This window comes from Eschrichtius robustus, chromosome 13, assembly GCF_028021215.1.
Source record: "Eschrichtius robustus isolate mEscRob2 chromosome 13, mEscRob2.pri, whole genome shotgun sequence".
Classification (NCBI taxonomy): domain Eukaryota; kingdom Metazoa; phylum Chordata; class Mammalia; order Artiodactyla; family Eschrichtiidae; genus Eschrichtius; species Eschrichtius robustus.
In genome coordinates, this window is record NC_090836.1 from 22048928 (window position 1) to 22070452 (window position 21525).

Sequence of the window (21525 nt, forward strand, 5' to 3'; positions counted from 1 at the left end):
ATTCATTTTAGGAAACTTGGAAAATAAATTGGAAGTGTTTGTGGCTAGTCTAATTTTACAAATATATACAAAATTAGCAGTTATGGGATATAACTGTAGTTATCTGTAAATGAAAAGTAATAATACTTTTGTAGATCTTTTCCACATATGTTTGAGAAACTTAATCAAATGGATGATTTTTTTAAAAACATAAATCAATAAAATTTGAATTCTAAAATATAGAAAGGTAGATTTAGAAATCCTAGATAATTACTGTGAAAATGTGAAGGAAAATAAAATCACCCATTATCTCACAGTTTAGAGATATTTACTCTTTCTATTTTATGGGAAGTATCTATAATTTTATAAACAAAATCGGGATCCAGCTATTAATAGCCAAAATACTAATAATGGTGAAACACAAAAATTTTACCTCCTGTTAGAATTAGCAACATACCAGCTGTCATCACTACTATCTAAAATAGCTTTGAAATATCTAGTTAGTGTATTAAGAAAAGAAAAAGGAGTAAGAAATAGAACTGTTGGAAAGGAGGATAAAATTATTTGTAGATAATGAAAAAAATCACAAAGACGGTCAACTAAAAATAATAGAATGTAGTAAAGTTCCATTGTAAATAATGGAAATATCATGATCTATATAGTAATAATAACTAGTTCCAAAATGTGAGAAAGAAGGAGCCCATTCATAGTAGCAACAAAAAGTATGCTGAGGATTAAACTTTGTGAGAAATGCGAATGGTATTTAGGAAGAAAACCATTAAACTTTTCTCTCAGGGTGCAGAGACTCAGTATGGAAGACAATTCATTAATTATTTTGATCTCTTTATATTGACTTGTAAGTTTAATATAATCAAAATCTCAGCAGGAAATTTTCACAGGTCAGTGATTCTGAATTTCGTATTTATAAAATAAGAGCCAAAAATATTTATATAAATATAGTAATTAAAATGGGAGATTGGGATTGACATATATACACTAATGTATAAAATGGATAACTAATAAGAACCTGCTGTATAAAAAAATAAATAAAATTCAAAAATTAAAAAAAAAAAAAGGATCCCAAATAAAATAATCCCAAAGAAATCCACAGAAAGATGCATTACAGTCAAGTTATCAGAAATAAAAGACAGAATTTTCTTATTGAAGTATAGTTGATTTAGAATATTATGTTTCAGATGTACAATATAGTGATTCAATTTTTTTATAGATTATACTCCATTTAAAGCTATTATAAAATATTGGCTATATTCTCCATCTGTAAAAAATAATAATAATAAAAATAATATGATGTTGATAAAGTAGACAAATACTTGAAACAGAATAGAAAGCCCAGAAGAATGTTTTATTGATTAAAAATTATAAATATAAAAATGTAGTAATAAATATACTAGAAGAGAATGTTCATAAATATCTGATTTTGGGTTTAGGGAAAGATAAACTAAAATACAGATGCAAAGATTTAAAAAGGAATGATTCATATATGTAATTACATTAAAAATAAAATAATTAAAATTTGCATATGTCAAATCACAAAAAGTATTCTATATATATGTATATATATATTATCATATATATAACTAGAGTTAATACCCATATGTAAAGAACTACTTCAGATCAGTAAGAAAATAATCAACACCTAATTAAAAAAATTAGTTTGTAGCTCTGTTTTTAGTTTTTTAAGGAACCTCCATACTGTTCTCCATAGTGGCTGTACAAATTTACATTCCCACCAACAGTGTAGGAGGGTTCCCTTTTCTCCACACCCTCTCCAGCATTTACTGTTTGTAGACTTTTTGATGATGGCCATTCTGACTCTTGTGAAGTGATATCTCACTGTAGTTTTGATTTGCATTTCCCTAGTAATTAGCGATGTTGAGCATCTTGTGCCTCTTGGCCATCTGTATGTCTCCTTTGGAGTCTGGGATTGACATGTATACACTGCTATATTTAAAATAGGTAACCAACAAGGACATGCTGTATAGTACAGGGAACTGCTCAGTATTCTGTAATAACCTAAATGGGAAAAGAATTTGAAAAAGAACAGATATATGTATATGTATAACTGAATCATTTTGCTGTACACCTGCTACTAACACAACATTACTAATCAACTATTCTCCAGTATAAAATAAAAAGAAAAAGAAAAATTAGTTAGTAGTTCCTAGTAGTTTAAAAAAGAATACAAACAGATGTAGATCTAAAGATTTGTTTAATTTTAATATCATATTTAGTATATCACATTATTAAAGATTAAAAAAACATGTGCATGACATATATATGAGTGACCTGTACATAAAATGTAACATAAGCAGACATATGTAATTCGTAACATTGGCAGTGGGAGAAGTAAGAAAGATCAAAATGCTCATATAATGCATCTAGAAGGTAGACTAGTACTCTGTAGCCAATAATGGAATCTATCTGTCTGTCTGTCTACCTACTTCTTTATCTGTAGATAGTTTTTTTTTTTTACCATTTAATGAATGGAAAAATGATAGTAATCTAAAAAGTGACAGCATAAGGATGTAATATAAATTATAATCTTGTATTTTTTAACTGTATTTATGCAGAAAATAAACAAGGAGGCAATATACAAAAGTGTTGATGATTATCTCCAAGTGGGTAGAATTATAGGAAAATAATAATTATTATTAATATTACATTATTATTACCGATTCTCTAAAACAAATGTATTTGTATTCAGAAATTTGAAAGTAGATTTTTTTTAAGAGAATCTAAGGTTGACCAAATGTCTAAGATCTCCTCATATGCCTTATTGAAAAAAAATTACCATAAAGATATATTTATTGAGATGGACTATACACAGAATCAAGTAAGGAATCAAGATCATCAGTCTCTGTGCAGCGTTGAACAGGCTGCATTCCCAGGCTGCCATTCATATTAGACTGTGGTATATACCTGTGTATCGGGATCCTGTTCCCTGGAAGGGTGGGGTCCAGCATCCCTGGGAATGATAAAGAGCAGGGTGTCCCTAGGTTTAAATCTTAGCCCTTTCCCTGTGCCTGTTATATCAAGTGTCACAGCAGCTTAAATGTTCAAATATTGATTGCCAGTGACATTGAATCAAAGTTAAAGTCTTTATAGATTAAATGAGAGAATTAGGACATTTATTTTAATTCCACAGATATTTTGATTTATTATTTATCTCTGCTCCACTTCCCCATTGACTCCACTGTTTTGTTTACAATGATTATATCTGGGCAGGAAATTTAAGGAATTTTTAGGAAATAACCAGTCTCCCTTCTATCCCGTCTGCGCTTTCAGAGATACTGTGCCTCTCAAGTCTTAAGTATTATTTTGTTTAATTTACTTGTGCTGTTTTTCCTGAATATGGCTCTTAATGGTGACCTTGTTTTTTTCAGTAATGCTAATGGATTTGTGGGCACCACAGCCCCTTTGTGACTAAGGATTAACGTCTGTATTTAAAACGATTACTAACTTAAAGTAATCCAGTAAGTTTAAAATGTACAGAAAGGTTTAAAATGCAAAATAAGGTTACCTCCTTTCATTTTTCAGCCTTCAATCAAAGGTGACCATTGTTAACAGTTTCTTGGGTATCTTCATGTACAAAGAACATGTATTTATGTTTTTTTAAATTTATAGCTCTGTGTGTGTGTGTGTGTGTGTTACATAGGATTCTTTGCAGGTTGACTCCTTTAATTGCCAGAATAATCTTAAAGGCAGATATGATTATCAGATTACACGTTGAATTGGTCAGAGTTCAGTGAATATTTATTGCTGGTTTGCATTCTTCCATGTGTCTGAGTTTGTAAAAATGAGGTTAGTATGTAATTACGTGAGACTGTGATCGCATCTCCTCCTGATTGCACCGGTGACTATCATTTTAGTAGAGTCATTCTCTATGACCTGGTTTCTGTCCCAGTAAATTGAGACAGTGCCTACATCTACCTGAATGCAATAGGGAGAATATACAAAATCATTTTTTGTTTTTAAGATCTACTAAGGTAGTAATAATGTTATAACCCTCTTTCTAATTTTGCAAAGGCAGTTTCTTTTATCTAAAGTGGATTTCGTGAAAGTTATAGAAGAGGATGGAGTTCATGGTTTCTGCTTTTAAGGAACATATAGTCTCACCAAGTAAAAAAGGTTCACATCAGATGGGAAAAACAAAGTTTTTACTGCCAAGTAATACCACGTTATATCAACAGCTGAACTTATACACTCCGTCTCTTTCACTCCTCCTCTCTTTCACATTTCAGCTGGAGTGTACTTGCTTCTTAGAAATTTAGGGAAACTTATCCTGAACCTCCAGTTTCAAAACTTATGAAAATCTCCCCGTGATCTTGCTCAGTCTAGAGTCCTGTGTCAAGTGAGTATCCCTTCATCTGTCTGACTTGCCTCTGTGTGTGGTCTTCACTTCTGCCCAGTGTTAAACCTGCTTCTTTTAAAAGTGGTTTCTATTTCAAACACACACACACAACCCCACTTAGTGGTTCCACTAAAGACCAAGGAGTTAGAGGAAAGAGACTCACTTTGCAAGAAAGGCACCCTTGGTAGTCTTCCTGGCCGCTCACTTCATCCTTATCCCTTCCTTCCAGGATATCCCAAAGAGCTGTGTCTGTAGTTTCAGAAATTGCCACATATCGTCAGGATTCATCAATCTGGGTACCAATCAGCTTAACCCATTGTTAACTGTGTGACATTGAATTCTCTAAACTGCAGTTTTCTCACTTGAATGTTGGGTAAGAGTAAATTATATACGTAAAGGACTTTGTATGTAAAAAATTCAATGAATGATAGCTGTCATCATTTTTATTAAAAGAGTGCCATTTTTCCCAAATGCTTCAGTCTTGTTTCAGACACAGGCTAGATATATTTTTATGTAAGTAGACTTTCACTCTTTTATACTTAAGGAGACTATATAATTGTTCAGACCAGACACTTTGGAGAGTGAAACATGGTACTGTTGGTAATTATGCTGTGATAACAATGTAAGCCATTGCTGTTCCAGGCAAACCCGGATGAGTGGTCACCCTGGGTATACCTATATCCCTAGTGCCTGATTTGTGGTGCAGGCTCAGAGGGCTCGGGCCATTGTCCATTGAGTGAGAGGGGGGACATGGGACAAGTAAGGTCACATTTATCTTTCTGAGCTTATCAGAAATCATTAAATCATTAAATTGAGGTTAACAATAACTATCTCACAGGGTGGCTGTAAAGATGAAATGAAATTGTGATCTCATAAAGCATGGAGTACAGCTGGAAATTGGATACCTGTTAAATCCCCTCGCCATCTGTGCAAATTACCTTAGTGGCACTGATGGATAAATTTTGTGTATAGATGTTTCTGCTGCGTTATGCACTTACCTCTCATACTTCCTTTCTGTTTCTTTTGACCGGACATTGTAGGTGGCAATCATAACTAACTGCACACATGGTTCCACAGTTTACAGTGGAGGTTTAGTCTATATTGTTTCAATTAAGCACTTTTTGACATTGAAAGGCATGAATTGTGGTGTTCAGTAACCACACCTACTTTCTCTGTGGTATGCTTTTTTTTCTTTTGTGCTTCCTATTTTTTGGATGAATCATAATCTAAATAGGGGAATTTTTTTTTGGTAAATATCTGTTAAGCATGAATGTTTATATGCATTTAATAGACGTTGTGTGAATCAAAAGCACTTGTTTTGGACATCAATTGTAGAGATGTATTTCTTCTTTTGGGAAAAAATCTGTTAGCTCAACCTTGAAAATTGATAGAATATACATAATATACATACCAAATTTGATTTTCTTACACTAATTTATAAATAACACAAATCTGGGGACTTTCCTGGTGGTCAGTGGTTAAGAATCCGCCTTCCAATGCAGGGGACGAGGGTTCGATCCCTGGCTGGGGAGCTAAGATCCCACATGCCGCGGGGCAACTAAGCCCGCATGCCGCAACTACTGAGCCGGAGTGCACTGGAGCCCGCCCCGCACAACTAGAGAGAAGCCCAGGAGCTTCAGCGAAAGATCCCGTGTGCCACAACTAAGACCGACGCAGCCAAATAAATAAATAATCAATAAGCAAAAAAAATAAAAATAACACAAATCTGGAGGAAGTAGTAGACCTTAAGGTTTGGATCTTTTGCAGAAGGATAAGAGCCTTTCACCATAATTTTCCATAGTTGTTCATTTCATTAGCAATTCTTTTCGACATGGTACTGCCCGGTCCTTTGGCTTACAGAGAGTCTACTGGGGGATAGACAGGTGGTGAATGGTTATGGTCATGTTATTATTTACACAACAGTGGAATGAAGGAGGTGCTATGGGAGCACATGGGGAAGTACTGTAACTGCAGAGGTTAAGGAGAGATGCTTGTAGAGATCATTTGAGCTGAGTATTTAAAAGTGAGTAGGTCTTTAGGGAGGCAGCAGAAGGCCTTCTAAAATAGCCTGGGAAATAGCATATGCAAAATCTAGAAAGGCACATAAGGAGCATGATGTGTTTGGGGATAAACAAGTACATCTTGGTGTGAATATGAATATGGATAGGAAGGAGATGGCTGATTTTAAAAAATAGATTCTTATTCTAGTTTGATAGAAACAAGCTTTTCTTTTAGGGGCTCTGGGCTTTATGGTAGTTGAAAGGATCAAAATTATTTATAAGTAAACAAAGTTCTAGTTGGAGGATAAGTAGAAATATTGATGGTTTGGAGTAACCTAAACTTAAGATATCTCTGTAAGGAGAAAATTTATTCACACTTTTTATTCTTGGTAATTTCTTTATAGTCTCAAGAAATTAAATATTTAACATATCTTTATTCTTCAAAAGGATATTGCTACTTTAAAATATTCTCACTTTAAAAAATAAGTATAAATAGATAACATTCAAAGCTATACTGTTTCCAGGCCATTGGTTTAATGTTCCTTTCACTTTAACATTTTCTTCTGTTAGCTGCTCCAGCCACTGGACAATTTTACTGTGCAGATTCTTTGCAAACTTTGCCTTGTCAGAATGGGAATTGTGTGACAGATGAAATGATTAAAGATTGTACTTTTTTGATACAACATATAATAATGCTTTCAGAAAAACAGGCTGGTATTAACTGCCATTTCTATTCCATTTTGCTTTCAAGGATCATTTGAATGTATACTCTCTATCTTTTCATTATATCAAAAAGCAGAAATATAAATAGTGATTTTTACTATTAACCAAGTAGTAATTTCATATAGTAGTGTTATATTTATATCCTCATGTGAAAAACAAAATAATGTCATATGGGTGACTTTACCTTATTTACTTCTGGCACCATCTTGCCGGCGTCATTTTGTATTTTCCCTGTGAAGCACCATGGCATCTTGCAAGCATATACATAAAATCTTAATGTTATTTTTTACTTGGAAGGTACTTTGAAGATTCAGATTTGAGGTTGAAGAAAGGAAGACGCATTTGGGGACTGATCTGCTGCCTCTAGACTTCTTCTCTAGGGTAAAAATTCACTGTTCTTCTCTGTGGTCTCAGTGCTGCCTAGCCGGTAGATAAAGATCGGTCAAATAGGTAAATACATCTCTTTGTTTGCAGAGCCTGAATTACAACCCAGATCATTTGATTCCCAATCAGTCCAGTGTTCTTCCCTGCACACTGGTACTTCCCCATACTGCAAAATGGGTTTACATAGTAGCAGATTCCCAAGGTTTCAAGTTATGTGTCATGTGTAGTTGCCAGCTATTATAATCCCACCGCCATCTCACAAGAAAGCCAAGCTCACCAGCATGTTAGGGCAAGGGGACTATCTGGGCTAAGAACCGATGGATATACTAGGATATTCTTGAATAAATTTTACTCCCTTGCTCAAGATGGATGGCACTTTGTGCTTTTCAGCATGTTGCTCACACTTCTTTTGATCAAACTATGAATCAGCAGATGCTATAGGATTGTGGCCTTTATTTCTAGAGTAGTGTGTCTAAGCAGGAGAGGTTCCTCTACCAAGAGTGTTTGGGACATTTGCGATGCCATTTGTGAGGACATTCAATCACTGGTCGCTACAGTGATTGAAGAGGTACTACCAGCAGTTAGTGAATGGGTGACAGAGAGGCCAGCCATCCTATCATGCACAGGTCAGTCCCACACAAAAACTTAAAAATGGCCCACTGTGCTTTACCAGTGAAAGTCCACAACTGGACATAACTTTTTACACACATACACAAAGCACTTTTGCATTGTCTTAAAATACAATTAGTTTTCCAGGAATGAAACTATTATGCAAATTAAGGGAAAACGTACTTAATGCAGAACTTGAAAAACAGTTGTCCCCTGACTTAAAAAACTGTGTCCTAGACAGCAGTGCCCCTTGTAGTACTCGAGTTTCCTATCACCATACCTGTTAGCAGCCTGCACTTACAACTGTTGCAGTCATGATATAGGTGTGAATATCATCCCTCAGTGCCCGTGGGGGGTTGGTTCCAGGACACACCTCAGATACCAAAATTTGAGGATGTTGAAGTCCCATAGTTGGCCCTCTGTATCCGTAGTTCTGCATCCACAGATTCAACCAGCCGTGGATCGTGTAGTACTGTAGTATTTATTGAAAAAAATCTGCGTATAAGTGGACCCACACAGTCAAACTCATGCTGTTCAAGGGTCAACTGTACTTCATTATGTCTTGTCACTTACGTATTTAAGTTCATGTCTCTGTTTGTTTTCTTTTATTTCTCTTCTTTCTGGCTTCTGTGTTGGGAATGGGAGATTTGGAGGTGGAGGAAGTGCGGGTGGAAGTGGTGAGACCCGTCAGGAGGCCAGTGGAGTAACTCAGGGGAGAGCATGGTAGGGTGGGTAGAGGTGGAGCCAGCAGGATTTCCTGACAGATTGGATGATGGGTAGTGAGGGAGAGGAGTCAAGATTAACTGTAGGCCTTTTGGCCTAAACACCTAAAAGGGTGCATCCTGGGTGGTTTGAACTGAGATGAAAGAGTGTGGGTGCAACAGATTAGGGAGGTAAGATCAAGAGTTCCTTTTGAGGCATGTTGAGTCCAAGTTGCCTGCAGGACGTCCAAGTGCCAATGTTCTGTTGGCATCTGAATGTGAGGCTGAGGTGAGCTAAAAATGTAAATGTGGGAATTGTCAAGTATATGGCATTTCAAGTTGTGGTAAGTTGAATGAGATTGCCCAGGGTGTGAATATGGATAGAAAGAGTAGAGGACCAAGGACAGATTTGGGACACTCAGACAGTAGGAAAGCGTAGAGAAGAGGAGGTTGAGAAGGGACACCGGTGAAGACAGAGGAAAACCAGGAGAGCGCAGTGTCCTAGCAGCCAAAAGCAGAAAGTGTGTTGGGAGGAGGGGGGAGGGGGGTAAACTGACTCTGGATTTAGCGCCATGAAGGTGATCGGTGACCTTGATGAAGGGGTTTGGTGGAGTATGGGGGTAAGAGCCTGACAGGAACGAGCTCAGTAGAGTGGGAGGTAGGAAAATGAAAAGGGACAAGAAATGAAGGATAGGTAGTGGGGAAAGTGGGATCAGAAGAAAGCTGTTTTTGTTTTTTGTTGTTGCTGTTTTTAAGATGGTAAGGTAGCTACTGGTTTATTCTCTGATCCAGTATAAAAATCAATGGACAGAGTGGTGATGTTGGAGCAGAGATGGGCGGGCCGGCACCCTGGTCCCCCACGGGGCTCTTGTGGCTGTAGCGCTCATTTTCTAGGCCGCAACCCAGGAAGAGCTAACTGATACCTAACAGATTTTGAGGCCCTGGGGCCAGAGGCTTTCTCACTCACTAGTGTTTCTTTTTTGTTTAGGAAAGTTGGTCAGCCACCAAACAAGAGCTTAGATTTTCGCCAGAAACTAAATTAGAAATTAGTGGAAAATTAGAAGGGAAGGTAGAACCAGTCGCTTCTCCTTAGGCAGCGACCAGAGAGCAGCTAAAGTTTTTCCTTCCGGTCCACTGGGACCATCTTAACCGTTTAGACTTGCAGGCAGAATGGTGCAAGGTCTTTACAATAAGTAAAGTGAGGCACCTAGGAGGGCACAAAATGTAAGGAGACACTCACTCTCAGAGTCGTGCAGGTAGTATTGGCACTTGACAATGATGCCTCCTTACGTTTTGTGCCTTGCTTGCCACCCCTGAATTCCCCCAGCCCTGAGAGTGGGCACTGTGATTTGTTTAAGGGACAGTAGGAAAGCTCTTTGGCCTAATTATCTCTTCTCATACTACCAATTGGAGATGAAGTTAATGTGCTTTAGTTAGTCAGATATTCCTCTTCCCCCTTAATGTCTAGTCGACTTCAACCACTGGAACCAACATAAAGAGGACTTGATGAAGAAGAAAAGTGTTTCTGGGCTGCAAAATTCTATTGTTGGTGATGGCAGAGCAGGAGATAGTTGATTGGAGCCTTTGGATCGACAAGGGGCAACATAAGGGACTGTTGGGTCCCTACGAGGCCAGGGTACAGGGACTGGGAATACAAGGGAGACTGGTTAGAATCAATCCTGTTTATGAAGACTGGAATAGATTAGTCAGGTATTTCCCAGATGAGCAATATTATTTTTGATACTGGTAGTTACTCTCCTAGGCCCTTGCTTCCTCTTTACGTCCAATCCCACAAGCATCTGAGTCAAATATATGTGATGACATGATTAATTAACTAATAAATGGAGATGACCCATGAACTTCTGTTTAAATCTAGTGTCTTTAAAGGTTTTGTTGTCATACGTGTAGCAATAGTAGGCCTTTAGGTGATGCTTTTTGAAACGAGTATAGAGTCTGCTTAATTGTTTATTTTATTAGATGGTAGAGTATATATTAATTCAGGGTTGCAGACTGCCTAGATTCAGGTCTTGGCTTTTCCCCTAATGAGGTGTGTGATCTTGGGCAAGTTTTATAACTTCCCTGTGGCATGGTTTCCTCTTCTAAAAAGTAGGGACAATAGTAGTACCAGTCTCTTAAGATTATTATGAGAGTTAAATAAATTGATACGTTCAAAGCACTTAGCACTTGTTAATACTTTAACAAAAGCTGTTAGGCATTTAATATTTTAAAAGTGAGGAAACTCAATCTCCGCTTCTTCCCCAAATAGCATTATAACCGGCAATGAACGCTTGAGTGTTGTCTCTGTGAACTGTAGTTATTTAGCCTTTTTTCAATGTCTGTAAACAGCTTCTTGTATTTCTGAAGATGGAGGAATAGAAGACGTCTTCCCATCTGGCCTCATGTCTATATATCACTCTTGACACCTAAACATAACTGTGCTCATATATTATTTTGTTATTTATTTATATCTTTACTAATCACATGAGTGAGTTGGATTTTTAAAAATTGGTGGGGACTATGTTTAGTATCCAGATTTGTTTCTTCTTGGGCGTTCTTTATCCGTGATACTGCATTTCATGTGAGTTTGTCCATCTTCATGCTCTGTCCCTCCACCCAAATTTATAGAATCAAATTAAAGGAAACTATCTCCAGAATTTAAAAAAAGGTGAGATTTCCGTGCAGTCAGTAGCGTGTTATCCACAGGGCCTGTGTTGGCATGGGCTCGCCCTCAGGGAGCTTGGCAGTTGTGCCCAGTAATGAGAGCAGACTTATTCTTGTGTGGTGTGCCCACGGCACTGCCCTCCCAGCTTCTCTCCTGTTCCCAGTAATCCAAGTCTGTTTCATAAACCCATGGTAAGATGTGGCTTCTCTAGCAGCAGTCACCTGGTGGGGCAGCATTTTAGTGTTCGTATAACACTTTGAAGTAGAAGAGTCTAGTTTGATGCTCACAGCAAACTAAAGAGGGAAATAGTCTTATCAGTATTCTGCAGGTGGAGAAATGAGCATCCATGAGGTTAAGGAAGTTCAGGGTTAAAAGGTTAAAATAAGCAGTGAACCCAGGTCTGCTGACTCTTTAAATCCTGTGTCCTTCCATTTTCATTGCTTTCCAATCAGATTCACTCAGGCTCAGTAAAATCATATACTGTAATAAGACCTGGAGTAGTAGCCAACCCTATTAATTAGAAATCATCATCATGGAGTCAGAATTTCAAGCAATATTGTCATATTTGACACTGTTTTTAGCTGTTGAAAACTACTTTTTATAATAAAAGGATCTAGTTTCCTTTTAGTGATATTGTTCATTCTCCTGGTTATATATCATAAGCATTTTCTATCTAGCTTTACATTTTTAAAGGTCTTTTTTTCATTTTATATATATATATACTTTGTCGTTAAAGTAGATTTCATGTTGATTGACGTCTGTTTTCTTTCACTGCCGCTGGTGTTGAGTAGGCCTAGATTAAGACTCTGAAATTCTTGGAAGAGTGTGATTACCGGTTCCTATCCCATACTTGGTAGGTAGGTGAGTGGTCCCAGGAAGAGTAAAAAGGTTCTATTTTTGTAACCACTATTTTCCTAAACCTCATTCTGAGTAAATGGCACATTTCTATATTGCGTGGACAGACCTCAGACCTGTAGCGTTGGTCTGGGGAGTATGAGAGGGTGGCCCTGGCCCTTCGTTGCTTCGTGGAGTTGTGTCCGTGTGCCCTGCGTGAGCTGCCGGTGCCTCTGCTCAGCAGGTGCAGCCACAGCTGGCTGGAGCCGTAAATCCAGTGACTTGCTGAGTGAGAGCTCACTCACCACAGCAGCGGATTTGGGCAGGGACCTGCCTTTCAAGATCACATTCAGTGATCAGTCACTAATGAGCCCTGAAAGACTCAAACTCCTGTAATATTACACATAGTAGCTATTTTAAAGTAATGACTGCATGCCAGGTTGTATTTAAGTCTTCATGTTCATTGTAACTTAGCTCTGACAAATTTAAGGATTATTATTCCCACGTTAGAGCCAAGGAAGCTAGTAAATCTGTCTAAGGTCATACACCTAATACGTGGAGAGGTCAGGATTTGAACCCAGGGCTGTCTGACCACTAAAATGTGTTCTTAACCACCAGCTTCCATAGGAGGGATGGTGAAATATGTCATGTGTGTATGCTGCCTGTGTTCCTAGCAGACATAATTAATTGATTGTGGTATGTGTTTGTGCTGAGCCTGATAATCCTTTTCAGCATTGCATCCTTGGCATCTGTAGTCCAGCAGCCTTAGAAGGCAAGGTAAAACACATGTGCTCTCCTTAACTGCAAATGTTCCTGTATTAACTTTCTCCTAAATTCCAGTGGTGTGTTGAAATTGGGCTGATTTTGCTTTTGGGAAATAATAAATAAGGTAGATAATTGCTGTATTTTATAGGAAGAACAAACATGCAGTATTTTTCTATAGAAGTCTTGATTGAAGTGGAAAATTGAATTTAATACAGGTTAAATTCCATTTTAAATAACATAAAATCATCTCCATGTCAAAAAAAATGTAAGACAAGTTGATTACTGATTTATGCTTATTTATTTGAAATTTTTCTCAAATGGATATTTGAAATAAAAGAGCAAATTTTGACAGTGTTCATGGAGTTTGTTATCATGAAATTAGATTTTTTCTTTTTTTTTTTTTACAATCAGCCAAAACTGGCTGTGGAGTCTTCATTAAATTTTAATCATCGATCAAAGTACTAATCCTTTAAGAATTGAATTTAATACTCTGTGTTTCAGTTAAAATTGTGGAAATTATTAGGATTACAGCTTTAGTTAGTTAGTCCTTTTTCCTTTCGACCTTACTACTACTTCAGCTGAAGATAGTGTTTTCTTTTTTAAATTCCACATATGGTCAGATAGACATTCCAATGTCTCTTCCGACCCCTTGATATAAAGGGGCTCCACCCACTGCGGGACTATTGAAGAGCATCTTTTTTTTTTTTAATAAATTTATTTATTTTATTTATTTATTTTTGGCTGCGTTGGGTCTTTGTTGCTGTGCGTGGGCTTTCTCTGGTTGCGGCGAGCAGGGGCTACTCTTCTTTGTGGTGCACAGGCTTCTCATTGCGGTGGCTTCTCTTGTGGCGGAGCACGGGCTCTAGGCGTGCGGGCTTCAGTAGTTGTGGCACGAGGGCTCAGTAGTTGTGGCTCACGGGCTCTAGAGCGCATGCTCAGTAGTTGTGGCTCATGGGCTTAGTTGCCCCGTGGCATGTGAGATCTTCCCGGAGCAGGGCTCAAACCCGTGTCCCCTGCATTGGCAGGCGGTTTCTTAACCACTGCGCTACCAGGGAAACCCCTGAAGAGCATCTTGTCACAGGATTTTCAGGGTCAGAGTTTTTGAGCCAAAGACCAGTAATACCTACAATATTAAATTGTCATTCCTGTCTGCTGCTTGGTGTTCACATTTCTAGAAAATGCACTCTTCATTTTTCTCCTCTGAAATCTGAGACACAAATCTGAGAAATAGAAAATAATTTGTCAAAATATGTATTCATAGATAGGCCATTCTACCAGCAAAGAGATTACGGTGAGATTTTATCCAAATTCATGTGTAAGGTCATGGAAAATTGCTTATCTTTTGAGTGTGTCGTTAAAGTTAAGTAACATTATACTTTGTTACCGATCTCAGTTTGCAGAGAAATGAAAATTTTCCGTATTTATTTTCATAGTGATGTTGTTAGGAGAAGAGAATATATAATACCTAAAGTTAGATGATCCATTATTGTGTTAATACGAAATGCTGATTTGAATGTGCTTTTTGGAAAAATGAATGAGATTAAGAGAAATAACTCATTAGTTGTGTTTCTTTAGTCACTCTGCTTGTTCTCAGTAATACCATTTCTGTTTTTTTCTCTCTTTTTTTAAAATTTTATTTATTTTTTTGGCTGCGTTGGGTCTTCGTTGCTGTGCGCGGGCTTTCTCTAGTTGCAGTGAGCGGGGGCTACTCTCTGTTGTGGTGTGCGGGCTTCTCATTGCGGTGGCTTCTCTTGTTGCGGAGCACGGGCTCTAGGCGTGTGGGCTTCAGTAGTTGCGGCATGCGGGCTCAGTGGTTGTGGCACACGGGCTTCAGAGTGCAGGCTCAGTAGTTGTGGCGCATGGTCTTAGTTGTTCCATGGCATGTGGGATCTTCCCGGACCAGGGATCGAGCCCGTGTCCCCTGCGTTGGCAGGCAGATTCTTATCCACTGTGCCACCAGGGAAGTCCCTACCGTTTCTGTTTTTTCTTTATTGATAAGGGTCTAGCTCTTCATACTTTAAAAACAGAAGATAGTACTTCTCTGTAACACTGTGACCACAGACCCCACTAACTCTAACTAATGGTTACTTTGAAGTGCTGGTGGCCAGTTGGAGTTTATAATTTGTTACCAAATTACTGTTATCTTTATTTTCATCCTGTATTTTGCCTGTCAGGCAGTCATACTTTCCAAAATTGTAGAGGCAGAACCTTCAACTGAAGAGTTTGTTTAACTAGAGACTGGAGGAGCCTATTTATCCTTGAAACACATGAGAAATTCATTCATTTTCTTTTGTTTTAAACTTTTAAAAGCCTGGAAGTTATTAAGGGCTGTTTTGGGGTTTGTTTGTTTGATTGATTGGTATTTTTGTTTTGTTTCATTTTGGGATTTTATGACACTCCCTGGTTCTAATGTCTAACCAGTGCTTTTTCTTTGCTTCATGTATAGTGTTCCTTTAGATAAAGAACTAGTTTCTTGCTAATTTTAACATATCTCAGTAATCTTGGACCATGGCTTGCATGTCCAGGATTTTTCATGCAGTGTTACCTTAATTAATCTGCATATTCTTGCTGTCTGTTCCAGAGGGTTGCAGTTTGGGATTTGAGGGGTGGCACAGGGTGGGGGGTTAGAAACGAAGGTGGGCTTTTTTAATGTGTTAATATTTTATTGAGGTATAAGTGACACATAACATTATGTTAGCTTTGGGTGTACAACATAATGATTTGATATTTGTATGTACTGTGAAATAGTCACTATGGTAAGTTAACACCACCTCCTTAACAAAATTTTTTTTTTCTTGAAATGAGGACTTTTTTTTTTTTGAGATGAGGACTTTCAAGGTCTCTCTTAGCAACTTTCAAATATGCCGTACGCTATTATTAACTATAGTCACCGTACCATACATTATATCCCCATGCTTATTTATTTCATAGCTGGAAGTTTGTGCCTTTTGACCCCCTTCACCCATTTTGCCCACCCCTCCACCTCCTGCCTCTGGCAACCACCAATCTGTTCTCTGTATCTATAAACTTGGAGTTTTGTTGTTATTCCACATAAAAGTGAGATCATATGATATGTCTTTTTCTCACTTATTTCACTTAGCAGAATGCCATCAGGGTGCCTCCATGTTGTTGCAAATGGCAAGATTTCCTTCCTTTTTATGGCTGAATAATATTCGTGTGTATGTATGGTGTGTGTACATACCACATTTTCTTTACCTATTCATCCATCGGAGGACCTTTAGGTTGTTTCCATTTCTTGGCTATCATAAGTACTGCTACAATGAACATAAGGGTGCGTATATCTTTTTGAGTTAGTGTTTTTTCTTCTTCGGATGAATACCCAGAAGTGGAACTGCTGGATTGTATGTACTTCTATTTTTAATTTTTTAAGGAACCTGTTTTCCACCAAATTTACATTTTCACCTACAGTGCACCAGGGTTCCTTTTTTTCCATATCCTCACCAACACTTGTTATTTGTTGTCATTTTATAATAACCATTCTGACAAGTGTGAGGTGATATTGTGATTTCCATTTGTATTTCCCTGATGATTAGTGCTGTTGAACATCTTTTCATGTGCCTATTGGCAGTCTGCATATTTCTTTGGAAAAGTGCCTACTCGTGTCCACTGCACAGTTTTTAATTGGGTTGCTTGGTTTTTTGTTTCCGAATTTTGGTTTTGGTTTTTGGGGGGGTATTTTTTGTTTGTTTTTTGGATATTGAGTTGTATGAGTTCTTTATATATTTTGGATATTAGCCCCTTATCAGAGGCATATCATTTGCAAATATTTTCTCACATTCAGTAGGTTGCCTTTTAATTTTGTTGAGTTTCCTTTGCTGTGCAGAAGCTTTTTAGTTTGATGTAGCCTTACTTGTTTATTTTTTGCTCTTGTTTCCTTTGCTTTTGGAGTCAGATTCAAAACAATTATCATCAAAACCAATGTCAAGGAGCTTACTGCCTATGTTTTCTTCTAGGAATTTTATGGTTTTAGGTCTTTCATTCAAGTCTTTAATCCACTTTTAGTTAATTTTTGTGTATGGTGTAAAATAGTAGTCTGGTTTCATTCTTTTGCATGTGGCTGTCCAGTTTTCCCAAAACCATTTTTTGGACAAACTGTCCTACTTCCATCATATATTCTTGGCTCCTTCATTGTAACTAAATTGACCAATTATGCAAAGGTTTATTTCTGGGCTCTCCCTTCTGCTTCATTGACCTATGTATCTGTTTTTAGTTCAGTGCCATACTGTTTCGATTACTATAGCTTTATAGTATAGTTTGAAATCAGGGAGTGTGATGTCTCCAGCCTTGTTCTTCTTTCTCAAGAATGCTTTGACTATGTGGGGTCTTTTGTGGTTCCATACAAATTTTAGGATTGTTTACTTCTATTTCTATGAAAAATACCATTGGGATTTTGATAAGGATTGCATTTACAGGAATCACTAGTAGTATGGAAATTTTAACAATCTTTATCCTTCCAATCCAGGAGCACAGAATATCTTTTCATTTATTGTGTCTTCTTCAATTTTTCATCAGTGTCATATAGTTTTCAATGTACAGTCTTTCACCTACTTGGTTAAATTTATTCCTTTTCTTTTTGATGTAGTTGTAAATGGTATTATTTTCTTAACTTCTCTTTCTGATAGTTCGTTAGGAGAGATCTTTCTTGTTAATATTATTATTATCTACATGTAAGAGTCTTTGAGAAAGACATTTATTAATTTGCTAAGTTCTGTGCATGTTTTATATTGAATGAGAAGATTGTTTTTAGATAATTAAAGTATAAAAATGAGCAAACTTTTTCATAATTTGTTTCTGATAAAGTTATTTGCTAGCAGTTGTTCATGTCAGCCCACTTAATAAGGTGTGAAAATATTTTCTTTTTCCCTTTTTTCTTGCTCTATGCTGTTTGATTTGAATCTGCCCTATTATATAAATGTTTATTTATATTTTTTACTCATATGAACAAGACAGAATAAGTAATGAAAATATTATCTGAAGGTCATTCATTAGATGAGGCCATTTCTTTTTTTATTCCATTTCTAGTGGTTTGTAAAATTGACTTGATTCTTTTATTTCTCTGCTATACACAAACTAGGCAAGTATTTTCTTCATGAAAGTTCTGGCTTCACATTTTTCATATTTTTTACTGGATTTTTTTTCCTAGAGATGAATAATATTAAATGAGAAAACATCCTTACTTGTTTTTCTTTGGTTTTTCATGTGGTACTGAAAGCTATATAGGATTACATAAATAAAATATATTTTTTTTAAAACAACTTTTTCTGATTTTTAAAAAAATTACATCAGTGTAGCTAATTGTTAGTAGGGATATTTATCCTAAGATACACAAAGAATTGGAAAACAATGCTTTCTATTGCTGGATAAGCCTGGGTCTGGTCAGGAGAGAGGCACCACATGGTCATTTGAACAGGGGAAGTTTAAAAGAAAAGACTGTAAATATAACAGGGGCTTGGAACTGAGAGATTGATGAGGTAAAGAGAACTCTGTAGAATACAGAATAGCAGATAAAATATGATCTTAATAACCACTAGCCCGAAGGCCGAGTTGGAATACCCAGAGGCCCTTGGGACTGAGGTTCAGACTTTGTTGCAGAGAACCTGGCTGTGGTTCACTGCGCGGCAGAAAAGTCACTGTGGTGCCTCGTTGATGGAAGTAAACAGAAATCCTCCCCCGGAACTTGCTGAGGAGGTGTCTTAACAGAGGCGCTCCGCATAAAACCAGCCAACACTGGTGCTGGGGAAGCTGCTGCTTCTACTGGCCCTCTGCCTGCAAGATCTGGGCACTGGGGAGACTGCATTTGCTGCAGGACTGTACACTGAGGCAGCCACCTGTGCCTCATGCCCTGCCAGAGGAACTGCAGCTGAGCCGGTAGGAAGCAAGGAAAGACTTCTCTTCTAGAACCTTTGGAGGGAGCATGGCTCAGCTGATATGTTGATTTTGGTGCAAAATCAAAACTGATTTTGGACTTCTGACCCCCAGAACTGTAAGAGAAAATTCTTTGTTGTTCACTTAGTGCATGGACTGAGTGTTTGTTTCCCCCTAAAATTGATGTGTTGAGATCTCACCCCAATGTAATGGTATTTGGAGGTGAGACTTTTGGGAGTTAATTAGGTTTAGATGAGGTCATGAGGGTAGAGCTTTTATGATGGATTAGTGGTTGTATAAGAAGAGACCAGAGAGCTAGTTATCTTTCTCTCGGTCATGTGAGGATACAACAAGAACGTGACCATCTACAAACCAGGAAGTGGGCCCTCATTAGACAACACATCTGCTGGCATCTTGATCTTGGACCTCCCAGCCTCCAGAACTGTGAGAAATAAATGTTTATTGTTTAAGTCATCCAGTCTATGGTATTTTCTTACAGCAGCCTGAACTAAAATACTAAGTAATGAAACAAATGTAAAAATAAAATGTAGATATAAGATAAATCAACCATAAGAGAAAATATTTTACAAAGAGAATGACAATTGTATTTTAAAAGACAGTATTGTATTTAGTGATAGGAGATAATGAGACAAGCATTTTCTTACACTGCAAGATGGAACAAGATTATGGAGCTAAGTATTAGAAACTATTTTCAAAGAATGTTTAAGGTAAAAAATATGACTACCACATAATCCTAAGTAAAAACAGGATTGATGTTTTTTTAACATTATGAACCAAATTTGAAGTATCTAGTTATCTATTCATAGAAAAAGAAATGTGAAATAAAAAGCAGCCTGTGGAGCAAATTTGCCTTTACTTAATCCTTGCTTTTCCACTTCTTAGCTATGCAACCTTGGGCAAATCAGTGAAACTTCCTGGGCCTCTGTTTCCATCTATAAAATGAGCGTGATAAAGCAACCTATACAACTTATAGAGGACTAAATGTGCTAATATTTTCTGAGTGCTCAAAACAATGACTAGCATATTCTAAGTGTGCAGTATATATTACTTAGGTTTTTGTTTGTGTATAATATATAATGGAATAAAAATTTTTTAATCTAGGAGAGTTCTTCACCTGATTATTTCAAAAGCCATTTCCTTCTTCCTGCACTTGAAATATAGATACTGAAGAAAGGCTCCACTTCCAGAATGGCAGACCTGCCCCACAGCAAAACAAGCATAACTGGTAGAAACTATTAAAAAATAAAAATTACACATCATCCAAAATGAAAATAAATAAACACAAGCTTTAAATGATACATTAAACAAGATGGACTTAGTTGATATTTATAGGATATTCCATCCAAAAACAACAGAATACACTTTCTTCTCAAGTGCTCAAGGAACATTCTCCAGGATAGATCATATCTTGGGTCACAAATCAAGCCTTGGTAAATTTAAAACACTTGAAACTGTATCAAGTATCTTTTCCCACCACAATGCTATGAGACCAGATAATAATTACAGGGAAAAAATCTGTAAAAAATACAAACACATGGAGACTAAACAATACACTACTAAATAACCAATTGATCACTGAAGAAATCAAAGAGGAAATCAAAAAATACCTAGAAACATAATGACAATGAAAACACGACGACCCAAAGCCTATGGGATGCAGCAAAAACAGTTCTAAGAGAGAAGTTTATAGCAATACAGTCCTACCTCAAGAAATAAGAAACATCTCAAATAAACAACCTAACCTTACACCTAAAGCAATTAAAGAAAGAAGAACAAAAAAACCCCAGAGTTAGTAGAAGGAAAGAAATCATAAAGATCAGATCAGAAATAAATGAAAAAGAAGTGAAGGAAATGATACCAAAGATCAATAAAACTAAAAGCTGGTTCTTTGAGAAGATAAACAAAATTGATAAACCATTAGCCAGACTCATCAAGAAAAAAAGGGAGGAGACTCAAATCAATAGAATTAGAAATGAAAAAGGAGAGAACAACTGACACTGCAGAAATACAAAGGATCATGAGAGATTACTACAAGCAACTGTATGCCAATAAAATGGACAACCTGGAAGAAATGGACAAATTCTTAGAAAAGCACAACCTTCTGAGACTGAACCAGGAAGAAATGGAAAATACGAACAGACCCATCACAAGCCCTGAAATTGAGACAGTGATAAAAAATCTTCCAACAAACAAAAGCCCAGGACCAGATGGCTTCACAGGTGAATTCTATCAAACATTTAGAGAAGAGCTAAGACCTAACATTCTCAAACTCTTCCAAAATACAGCAGAGGGAGGAACACTCCCAAACTCATTCTACGAGGCCACCATCACCCTGATACCAAAACCAGACAAAGATGTCACAAAGAAAGACAACTACAGGCCAATATCACTGATGAGCATAGATGCAAAAATCCTCAACAAAATACTAGCAAACAGAATCCAACAGCACATTAAAAGGATCATACACCATGATCAAGTGGGGTTTATCCCAGGAATGCAAGGATTCTTCAGTATATGCAAATCAATCAATGTGATACACCATATTAACAGATTGAAGGAGAAAAACCGTATGATCATCTCAATAGATGA

General features: G+C 37.0%; 1 protein-coding gene across 4 annotated transcripts in view; it reads left to right on the plus strand.

Moving 5' to 3' along the window:
* The window catches only part of RASSF8 (Ras association domain family member 8), a 130200-nt gene that overhangs the window by 44725 nt on the left and 63950 nt on the right, over positions 1–21525 (plus strand). Inside the window, exon 3 of one of the 4 annotated variants that reach the window (XM_068560980.1) lies at positions 7372–7524. The exons of 2 other annotated variants lie outside the window; for them this stretch is intronic. The gene's annotated coding sequence lies outside the window, so the exon portion shown is untranslated. The remainder of the gene's footprint in view (positions 1–7371; positions 7525–21525) is intronic. One more of the 4 variants, XM_068560979.1, reaches the window with a different exon arrangement.